Genomic DNA, 12,531 nt, shown 5'->3' on the forward strand with positions numbered 1-12,531 from the left:
CAGAGGCGACTAAGGGCTAATGAATAAGGAAAATGATTCTAGTTAGTGGCAGACCTCAAAATTTTTATTTTTAACATTTTTCTAAAAAGAATAAACTAAAAAATTCTCGCAGGAAGAAATTCAAAATTTACCATAGACACAGAATACCAATGCTGATTCAAATGTTGAGGTCCGCATTATACTGATACAGTCTCAAATTGAAATCTGCACCTGCGGTAGAGGTTTAATAAAACCCGGGTCGGGTATACCCGACCATACCTGCCCGTGCCCGCCGCCCGGGTATGGATCGGGTACTCGGGTACGTGCAAAAACCGGACCGGACCCGTTTTTTTGGACCAATACCCGACCATACCCTACCCGACTAAACCCGTACCCGACTATACCCGTACCCGAGTACCCGTACCCGTATACCCGACCACTGTACATTGCCCCTTCAAAATTCAAAATTTGTGTTTTCCCCCCCCCCCCACCCGGTGCCATCCCATCCGGACCCGACCGGCCGGACCCATCCGGACCGGACCGGACCGACCGGGTGGGACGGTTTTTTTTTTTTTTCTGCTGTTATTCTTTAAAAATTAAAAATTAAAAATTTAAATTTTATCCCTCCAACCAAAATTTCTTTAAATACCCCTCTTCCTCCCTTCATTTTCACATCTCCATCTCAATTCTCATTCTCTTATTCTCTTAATCTAAATTTCTATTATTCTCAAATTTTAAATTTATTGTTAAAAAAATATATAGTTGTACATTTAATTCCTTCTACAAATACGCAAACGGAATTACGAAGTTCGGGACCTTCCGCAAGATTTTTCCACGAGATTTAAAGGTTATATTTATTTCATGTTAGATTAATTTATTTTTGTAGAGTAAATTTAGTTTATGTAGATTTATTGGATGTTAAGTAATTAGATATTTAGATTTGTTAAATTTATTTTATGTTAAATTTGTTAAGTAATTAGATTTATTAGATTTATTGAATATGTTAGATTTATTTAGTTTATGTTAGATTTGTTAGATGTAAAGTAATTAAATTTGTTTTGATGCTAGATTTTATTTTTGAAATTCGGATTTATTTTTCATAGGTTTAAAAAATAGGTTATATTTATTTTTGAAAATATGTGAAGTAATTAGATTTATTTTGAATAGGTTAGATTTAATTTCTGTTTTTTTGTTTCTGTTTTTTTAATTTCTGTTTTTTAATTTCTGTTTTTTAATTTCTGTTTTTTTGTTTCTGTTTTTTTATTTCTGCTTTTTAGATTTATTTTTGTAAATGTTAGATTTTTTTTTTAATAGGTTAGATTTTTTTTTGAAAATGTTAGATTTATTTTGAATAGGTTAGATTTAATTTCTGTTTTTTAATTTCTGTTTTTTTGTTTCTGTTTTTTAATTTCTATTTTTTAATTTCTGTTTTTTTGTTTCTGTTTTTTTATTTCTGTTTTTTAGATTTATTTTTGTAAATGTTAGATTTATTTTGAATAGGTTAGATTTTTTTTTGAAAATGTTAGATTTATTTTGAATAGGTTAGATTTAATTTCTGTTTTTTTGTTTCTGTTTTTTTATTTCTGTTTTTTAGATTTATTTTTGTAAATGTTAGATTTATTTTGAATAGGTTAGAATTATTTTTGAAAATGTTAGATTTATTTTGAATAGGTTAGATTTAATTTCTGTTTTTTAGATTCATTTTTGTAAATGTTAGATTTATTTTGAATAGGTTAGATTTATTTTTAAACATGTTAGAATTATTTTGAATAGGTTAGATTTATTTTTAAAAATGTTAGAATTATTTTGAGTAGGTTAGATTTATTTTTTAAAATGTTAGATTTATTTAGAATAGGTTAGATTTAATTTCTGTTTTTTTGTTTCTGTTTTTTTATTTCTGTTTTTTTATTTCTGCTTTTTAGATTTATTTTTGTAAATGTTAGATTTATTTTGAATAGGTTAGATTTATTTTTGAAAATGTTAGATTTATTTTGAATAGGTTAGATTTAATTTCTGTTTTTTTGTTTCTGTTTTTTTATTTCTGTTTTTCTATTTCTGTTTTTTTTATTTCTGTTTTTTAATTTCTGTTTTTTAATTTCTGTTTTTTTGTTTCTGTTTTTTAATTTCTGGTTTTTGAATAGGTTTAAAATATGACAACTCCTCCTCGCGACGGGAATGAAGATTTTGCCTCGAGATTGTCGGCCTCACTTTTTGGCCCCGATATGCCACGATCTCATTATCCACAAAATTATCCGCCTAATTATCTTGATAGTTCTTCCTCCCAAATGCCACCACCTAATTATCCACTAAATTATCCACAAAATTATCAAAGAAGGGACCAAATGCTAGATTTAAATTATCAACAACCCCCACAAATGAGTGCACTGCCATCGTATTATACTTCAAACGATCCAAACATATTCATTCCACAAGAATCACTTCAACCGACACCATCTTTCACACCCCAAATCCCGCGGGTCTGACAGCCTGCCGCGTGTATAAATCAAGCGTCACATATACACGCAAGGCAGTGGATCTTTTATATGCATTACCAATATCCTCACTTGCTGTGTCCGTGTAATGAACCTGAAAATAATCGGGGAGAGGGGGTGAGAATAAATTCTCAGTGCGAAATTTGCCACAGTTTAGATTATTGGACTTGCAATCAAACTCTATATTCAAAAATGAAACCCAAACAATAACAGTTCAAACAGATATATATATAATCATAAATAACAGAATGCCAATGCTCGACAACAATTTAATCAACCTGAAACACAGTTTACGGAATTTCCAAGATGAATTTCAAACACAACATATATTTTGGCTTAACTCAATTCAATAGGGCTTGTAGCAATTACAGATGTTCTTTCGAGTTGAACCATTATCAAACCCACATCTGTAGGGTTACTGACACCTACAGATGGCCAACCGCTGGATCCTTTATCTGACACCCATCTGCAATCGCTTGGCTTAACAGTTTATTAAGGTCTGGTTTGAATCATATAAAGAAAATCCTCTCTGGAATCATTCCAATAGTCGTAATATTCAATTGACCTTTCAAATGCATTAACACGTAGGAGAATGCCACAGAGCCATAGACGTTACACATGTCACCCACGATTTCCAATCACATCTCATAACATAATCACCCTCCCTCGTCCCAACCGATACTGGGAATATCGAGGGCCATTCACCTAAGGCCATTTAGGATCCTGGGAATCCAAGTCAGCATACAGCCCGACTTGGCAAATTCATTGGATCTAAGTGCTCAACTTCGTAAATCCATTCACATACATATCAAATCAAATCAAATCAAATCGTGGTGACTTTCAATCAAATCAGATCATAATAGATCGACACAACCTACAACCATACCAGCATGCAAATCACTCAAGTCACATCAATTCGAGTTTAATTTGATTGGGCTATGCAAATGCTATACACAATTCAATGATGCAATCAATGATATTCAACATGACAAACGAATACACAGTTTAATTCCTGAAAATAAAGTATCAAACAAGTCCAAGAATCCCGCACCTTATTATGACGAGCGTACCGCTTAGTTACGGATCAGGCGTCTCGAATTGCCTCGCTAATTCTTTCTCGACTGAGCCTACACCTATATTATACGATGACTTGGTTTAGTTCGGTTACATTCTCAAAACTTAAATTCCAAAAGCCGTCTTTCAATTCGTCAATTCTTTTATACCTTTCGGCTCATTTATAATCATTTTAATTCAAGTCAAATTCCAAAATTATATATATATGGTCCCCTTATATAAACTTTCACCTTATTACACTTTGGTCTATTGGACGTATCAATTATTTTATTCCACTTTAATTTAATTAAAGACCCATAATTTAGTAAAGGTTTAAGCCTCTAATTAACAATTCACAAGTTACTCCAAGTCCATTTATAACATTTCTAATGCATAGGCCGGTCGTTAATTCAAAACCTCACATTTTCACATTTAGGCTATTAATTTATACTATTCCACATCAGGCCTTATATTTTACAATTCGTACCCCTTATTTTTATAAAAATTCCCAAGGCTTGTATTTTGCACAAAACAACACTCAATTTAATTTATTTACATTTTTGGTCCCTGTCAAGTCAAGGGCTGGTACACACACAAAATCAGCACCAGGTCAGATCAGAACAGGCACATTCTATTTACAACCTTCGTTTAATTAAAATTAGTATTACAACTAAAACTCAAATCAGATTTTTAAACTAAATCTCTATTTTTACAAATTATCAGCTCAGAAATAAAAGGTTAATATTCACTTTAAATAAATTATTATATCTCGTTTCTATAGTCAAGAGTTTTGGCATGTTCTAATTATCATTTCATTTGACCCAAGTCCCATATCCATTTATTCAAATTCACAGCCGAGCCCCACACAAAGGGCTCAATAATAATAATTCACCTATTCAGATTCATTGAGTTAGGCCTAATTCCATACCTTAACAATTTCTTACTTTTGCAATTATACCATTTTTCTTTAAACATTTGCAATTCGATCCTAGTCACATTTACTTACTTTAATCAACACCCCCTAAATTTATTAAAATTTGCCACAACCCCTCTATCTTCAATTTTGCATTTACTAGTATCAAAACAGAGAAGTACTAAAGCATTACAAGTCAACATAGCATTACACAACCTACGACAGAGGGGTCTCAAAGAAAATAATTCAAGCAATTCGATCGAGTCGGGAAAATCAACAACCAAACTCGATAATTAGCCAATTCAAGTTCTACGACATTAATCGATTCATCATGACACACAAATCACGAATTTTAGAAATTAACCGAAAGAGAAAATATCGGAAGAAAGTGATCGGTTCCGAGGGTTTCGCCTCGCCTTGCGGTCGTCTAAAATCAGCGAGCACCTCATGCAATGGGCACTTCCAAGTACCGGGACAGCACCAATCGAACCGAGGCAGCACCAATCAACACCAGCACGGCTCAGCACCATAACCCTAATTTCTAGGGTTTCTCGAAAGCTCGCAAAAATCAGCGGCAATTGCGAAGAATCCAAGAGATTAGTGCCCCGGGTCAGAGAGAGAGAGGAGAGGGTGGGGTGGTGGTCGTGGCAGCGACGCAAGGGGAGAGGCGGAGCCTCTGTTTTTGGGCGTAGAAATTATGGCGGGTCAGGTGGGTCGGACCGAGAAGAGGAGGAGAGGGAGATGGGGCTGGGGCGCGGCGCGGCTCGCCGGCGACGGGAGGGGGCGGAGCCCCTGTCCCTTTTCTTTCTTTGGCGCAACAGAGAGGAAAAGGGGGGCGGGATGGGGGTTCTGTTGGGGGGGGGGGTTCGCCAACAGAGAGGGAAAGAGAGAAAGGAGAGTGGGGAGGGGTAATTAAATTCATTGCTTTAAGATTCGTGTAGAAGGGAAAATCAATGGTTCAATTAATTCAGAGATATAATTTGCCTCAATCAATTTGTTTAAGATCCGTGTTAGATTTAATCGGATGGTCCCAATAATTCAGTATTTCATTATGGTCTCATTTTAATTGGTTTAAATTACGTTTCTTTCATAAATTCAAATCGAAAGTTCATAATATCTTTGTAACTATATTTGTACATATAAATTGTGTATTTATCTCTCAATTTAAGATTCGAATAATTCGATCTCTTTTTATATAATTATATATTCAATTTTAGAATTCGAATAAATCGATATCGGATAGTATCTATGTCTATATATATACATCTCAAATCAAATTCTTAAAATTCTCAAATAAACGAAATCGGTAACTTTTATATAATTTATCTCGTACGAATAATTTCTTATAATTATACTCTTATTTGAAATTCAATTACTTATTTATTCACACGAATCTAATTAAATCAATTTCTTCTTTCCTAACAATTAAAAGGAATTTTAACGGATTTTCTAAGTTTCTGATTTACCAAATAATTATAATTTTATTCCTAGTGGTATATTTTATTTTATTTCTAAATCTCTAAATTTTATTATACATAATTTCATACATTATTTATATTACGAAATTTTAGTTTCGTTTTAGTCGGTCAGAAAATTTCTGAACGATCGTTAAGTTAATTAAACTTTTTATTTAAGCCAATTGATCGATTTATCAATTTAATCAAGTTTTAAAATTTCGGAATGTAACACCATCGTATACATATGGAGGCATGGGCTCTTCTGTAGCATCGAGTCAATTTACTGACACTGTGCCCCTTCGACAGCTGAACCTGAAATTCAAGAAGAAATTGTCGCTCCTTCGACAAGTAGACCCCCAGAAGCACCAACAGAAAAGAAGACTAAAAGAGAAAGAGCTCCTCCCGATTACAATCAACCGTGGGCGAGATTTTATGAGATTACCAAAAATAACAGAGGTATTATGCAATTTCTAGATTGTAAGGTAAAAAATTGCAATAGACATTTTGAGTATAAACTAGGTAGTGGTATGAGCAGCTTTAAAAGACATGCCGAAATGCATGAAAAAAAGCATGAGGAACCAAGTGAAGATGCTGCACCGAAAATAATCCAAACCCTTATTAACGCGGATGGTATGTTGTGTATTTAGGTATCGAATAATGGGTCAATTTAATACATTTTTTCACTTTTAAATTTATAAAACCTTAGTACACAATAATAGGTCAGTTGCAAGCATACAACCTATTCTTGTAGTAGTTTAGGTATCGATCCAAAGACAACGGAAAATATTACTTTTTACTAAATTAATTAATTCTAAAACAGTGCAATAAAAGTAAATTGGGGGTTTGTTTGAAAATTGGTTTTGTGGGTTCAATACCCGATTGAGAGTCTAAAAGTAAACAAAGCAATTTAAACAAACAAATAAAAGGAGTTCTGTGATTTAATGAGATGGAAGTCTAGGGGCTTTCGGCATACAATCACTTGGTCAAATCAACACTTAGTTGGTTTCTAAATTCATGTTTGCAATTATGGGGTTTCTAAGCCTTAAATATCAAAAAGGGTCACTTTCGTGAATTAATGACGTGCCTAGATAATTCGGATTTCACGATTAAGTCCTTCACCCTAGCTATCTAGACCATAAGCACAGGTTAGCCTAGTTTATCCCTAAATATCAATACTTCACGATTAAGTTCTTCATACCAATATTTGGTTCAATTCTAGGGGTCCCAATCAAATATGAGGCTTCACGGTTAAGTCCTTCACCTCAATTCAACCTTTGTTTCTTGTGGTTCCGGACTAAGAAATAGATTTGGTCATTTCTAATCTTAATCCTAAGGTTATTCATGTATACAATTTGGTACCATCAATTCTTTGATCCGAGCACTTTAAGTTTGTTAGACCTAAACGGGACGCTAATTAACGAGCACACAAATCATACAAGCACATGAATTATAAAATCAACAAGAACAAACATGCAAGCAAACAATCATCATAGAGAAAAATATCCAACTAAGGTAGATTTTAACACAAGTTCATGTTTTAAGCCTAAGCCCCTAGAGAGGAAATCTAGCCTCTCATGGGTGTGTTAACATCCAAGAGAAATACAAGAGTAAACATGATTAAAACTAAGAAAAACAAGAAAGAGAATAGAAAACACCAATCTCTTCGCTCGCTGCCCCTTGTCTTCACCTTTGCTCGCTCGAGAAAACCTTCAATCCTTCTCTTCAATCGCCTTCAATCACTTGGGGAAGATAGAAAAGATGTGGAAAGATGTGTAGAATAAAAGCTAAGTTGAAAAGATCTCTTCCCCTGGTGTCTCCCTGCCAATATATAGCTATTTTTGTGCCTTGGGAAACAATCCCCCGAAATCTGGAAGGAAATCTGAAGAGATATGGTGAAATCAGGCCAGACTGGCATTCGTGCGGTCTCTTGTGCGGCCTTCACAAATTCTCTGCGGCCCACACGAATTTCCTGCGGCCAGCATAGAATGGAGAATTGGCTGGAGATCATGCTGGATTTTGTGTGGCCCACACAAAATTCCTTAAGGTCACACAAAGGCCCACACAAATCTCTGTTTTGAAAGGAGAAAACTTGATAAATTCTGAATTTTATTTTCGGCTTGAATTTATTTTGTGTGGCCCGCACAGAATTCCTACAGGCCACACAAACACCCACAGAATTGCTCCTTTTGCTCGATTTCTACAATTTAAACAAGGCAAAGGCAGTAACTTGGTTCTTTGGTGTATTCTATATTAAATTAAGCTAAAATACAAGGGATTTGGTGCAGTTTTAGAGGTAAAACCCTAACCAAAAGTATATATAATTGAGGCTTATCATGGTACCAGAACCAACCCAAAATTCGATGAATCAAAAATGCTTAGTGAATTGGCTCGGTACATTACCCACAAAGAACAACCAATAAGTATGGGTAGTTGCATGAGTTTTTCCCGGTTATGCATTCGGGGGTTAAGCCAACCAATGTACAAGAGGATGCATCATAAAAAGATGGTTGGTGACATAAAAAAATAGTTTCTCTCTAAAAAAGATGACCTTAAAGCTCTATTTGCATACCAAAATAATAAGGTCTCGATTACATCTGATATATGGACTGCCGGTAAACATGGACTTGGGTACTCTTGTGTTACCGGGCATTGGATCGATGATCATTGGTTATTACAAAAAAGGATATTAAGTTTTGGAGTGCTAGATTTCCCGCACACTACAAATGTAATTTTCAAATACATTATTTCCGTTTTAGAAAAATATAACCTTAAGAGGGATATGGCTAACAAGGTTTTTTCTATCTCATTCGATAATGCGAGCAACAACATAGCTTCCATTGAGATTTTTAAACGGTCACTAAACCCGATCATGAATGGTGAAATGTTTCACCAAAAGTGTGCGTGCCACATACTTAACCTCGTCGTGAAGGCGGGTCTTAAAACAGAAGCCGTAAAACTATTGATAATTAAATTTAAAAATGCTCTCGACCACGTTGTTTCAAACCAAGAAAGAAAACAAAAGTTTGGGGGTCTGTGTGTCAAATATGGATTGGACAAGTTGAAAGTACCTTGGGATATAGATACCCGTTGGAACTCTACCTATAGGTTGTTGAACCGATGCATTCCTTACAAAGCTGTCATAGGGGAGTTTTTGAGAAGCTCCACCCCCGAGGCACTACAATTGGAACTCACCGATGGAGAATGAGAGCAACTACAAAGGCTATGCAATTTCCTTCAAATCTTTTTTACAACAACCGTACAACTATCATGCTCATACTCACCGATGTCATTTCAGTTGCTCAGACATCTCTATGACATCTCCAAGGTGTATTGTCAATTGGAACAAGCTGAAATCCACGATAAATCTCTCACACCAATCGTAGATGCCATGAAACAAAAGTTTCTCAAATATTGGGAAGATGTACCGCTCGTCGCGATTATCGCGAACTGCCTCAACCCGGCATACAAGAAGTTTTACACGATCAAAGTAGTTCAAAGGTACAAAGATAATCTACGTTTAGACAGTACCAGGGTGGAGACATACGTGGATTTGAAATTCGAAGAGATGTTTAACATATACAACTCAAGAATGAGTACCAACCAAAACCCGTCTTCGTCCCGTGCCATCCCTAGGTATGAATATAAATATACATGTATTTTTTAATATTTATTATTTATAATATATACATTATTTGTCCACTAACTTTTTTAAATTTTTTAATAGTTTCACTTCCAGGAGCACTAGCAGTGGTGGTTTGTTAGCAGATTTTCAGTCGGAGATCGAACCACAAACAACAAGCGAGCTAGTGACCTATGTATCGATGATGAACGAAAATGAACATGGACTTGACGTCATGGCATGGTGGAGGAGGCATCAAAGGGCCTTTCCAACACTGGCGATGATGGCCCGCGATGTATTTGCCGTGCCCGTGTCAACCGTCCCTTTCGAAAGTTGTTTCAGTTCGGCGAATAGGATCCTCTCCGATAAACGCAGTAAGTTGGGTCCACATGTCTTTGAAAGACTTGTGTGCTTGAAAGATTGGATTCAAGCTGAAGAGCGCAGGCAACATGTGCCTGAAGTATCATCATCCGAAGTCGACACTGAAGAAAGCGGTACCGAGGCGCGGCACCAGGCTAATTCGAATTCAGATGGTGCGGAAGAGAGCGAAGAATGGTATAGGAATGAGAACTTCTAGATAGGTAGTGTCGGTATAAATTTCTAACCTCTTTTAGTCTTTATCGTTATTTTTTAAATTATAAATTTCTAAATATTTCAATTAGTTTTTAAATTATTTATTTTAAAGAAGAATTACTAACAAAAAAAAAGTTAGAACTCCGCCTATGTTATTTTACATAGCCGGTCCCAAGCCCGGAATAAAGGAGGAGGGTAACTTCTATTGTTTTAAAAATTTCGAGATATAAATAAATTATGAAACTATATAATTAGAACGAGAATTTAAAAATAAAATAAAATGACTCGTGTAAAGAAATAAATAAATACATTTGTACTTAGGCGACTAAACAAACAAATTTTGGCAAGAATAATTAATATATATAAGTTACAAATTTTAATTATTTAGGAATTATAAAGATGTGACTTGATAATTTTATGTATATATATACACACTATTTGATATTGAATTATTCATATTTTAAAAGTCGAATTATAAACACGTAATAACATTTATACGACACTGTTAAAAAAAAAAAGCAAAAAAAAAACCAACAAAAAAACAAAAACAAAAAAATCAGAAAAAAAAAAACCAACAAAAAAAAAAAAAAACCAACAAAAAAAACCAAAAAAAAACCAGAAAAAATAAACAGCAAAAAAAAAAACCAACAAAAAAACCAGAAAAAAAAAAAATACCCGTACCCGCCTTACCCGTCAAGGGTACACGGGTACGGGTATAGAACTGGTAGGGTATGGTTTTTGAAAAATATACCCGTCATACCCGTACCCGTATACCCTTGTACCCGTCCTACCCGTACCCGAGACGTACCCGTCCCGAATATACCCGGGGTACCCGTACCCACCCTTGTATTAATACCCTAACCTGCGGCCCATCACTTTTTTTTTTGACGTAGGTACGAAAGGATGCAATTTCAACTTTGAAATAAAAAGAAGAGATGCGAATTTTTAACCAGATTGGACCCGCAAAATTTTGATTAAGGATGCGAATTACAAGAATCAACATTTTGATTCCACACTGCTGATTATCCTGCCTACGCCAGTAATTCTAGTTATTAGTTGTATATATATACGAATCAGTGAATCACTAGTAATGTTAGAAGTCGTTTCTTTGCAACCAATCTCTGACGATGCCAGCAGCTGTTCAATTTCTCTGCTCTTTAGTATACATCACATAATCAGACTGTCACAGAGACCACCAAGTGTGGCCCAGTAGACAATTATAAAGCGGAACTTGTATCCTGTATCCCGGTCCGGAACACTACAAAACCTGTAACAATGTTTCAACACAGTCATATCTTTACAAACACTTGTGCATCTTTTTCACAAAAGCCCACATGCACTGTTAATCCATACTAAAAGAAACCTAATTCCATACTGTACTTGTGCATCCTTTTCACAAAAGCCCACATGCACTGTTAATACTAGAAAAATAAAAACCCAATTCCATACAGTACGCTGCCAAAGCTATAATCAAACACTGTTTTCATTTTTTTTTCTAATTCTTGTCATCAAAGCCGAAAAGTGGAAGTTCTTTTAAAGCAACTTTTGAGTCTCAACATAGTTGCTCTCAGCTATGCTTGGCTCACTAACTTCTGGGCCCCACCACTGGACTAAGCTCTCCTGCATACCAGTCTGTAGCATGTTGCCCTCTGGAGAAACTATGCTCTGTATTGCAACCAAAACATAAATAATTAGAAATTTTAACACCGTGTTCCGAGAAACAGACAAAAATATTATTCTTATACACTATTAAAATAGCCATGTCTATTGCTCATGGAGAAATATCATCTCTGTAAACACAGAAAGTACATTAACAATGGATTCATAATCTTATGATGATAAATGATATTATGGTATCCTTTCTGAGCATTTTGTTTCTTTTTAGAAGTCCAAAACAACATTTCTCCGGTGGATTAGAGAAACAATATAGATAACTTGGGCACCTTGCCACCTTGGACAGACCAAATTTTTCATATTTTAAAAAATTGTACCAAAGAGCAGAAAAAAAAAAAAAAACAGAGAGACAGCGCGCGATTCCGAAACCCTAGCACCTGCCTCCCCACCCCATCTCCTCACTCCGCCCCTCCCTCCCCTTCCAGGTCTCACTCCCGACGCAGCAGCCCCCCCCCCCCCCCTTTCTCTCGACTCTACCTCCTCAAGCAGAGAGGAGAATGAGGGAGAGGGGAAGGACCAGAGCCAAGAGAACGGTATCGTCAAAACTCAGAGCGTAGAGTCTCTACCTCATCATGATCGGAGCGCGGCAGTGAGTAAATCCAGTCCGTCGTCGGAGCGCGACGACGGTCGAAGAAGAGCGGATCCGGCCGTGGAGAGAAAATGGAGATTGAGGTAATAGGATAACAAAGAGTGTATATAATTAGGATTAGAGGATTAGAGTAGTTTGAAGGATTTTGTGAGAATAAAAGAGTAGATAATTCCTTGAATTAT

Source organism: Carex rostrata, chromosome 16 (assembly GCF_964058835.1).
Source record: "Carex rostrata chromosome 16, lpCarRost1.2, whole genome shotgun sequence".
Lineage (NCBI taxonomy): Eukaryota > Viridiplantae > Streptophyta > Magnoliopsida > Poales > Cyperaceae > Carex > Carex rostrata.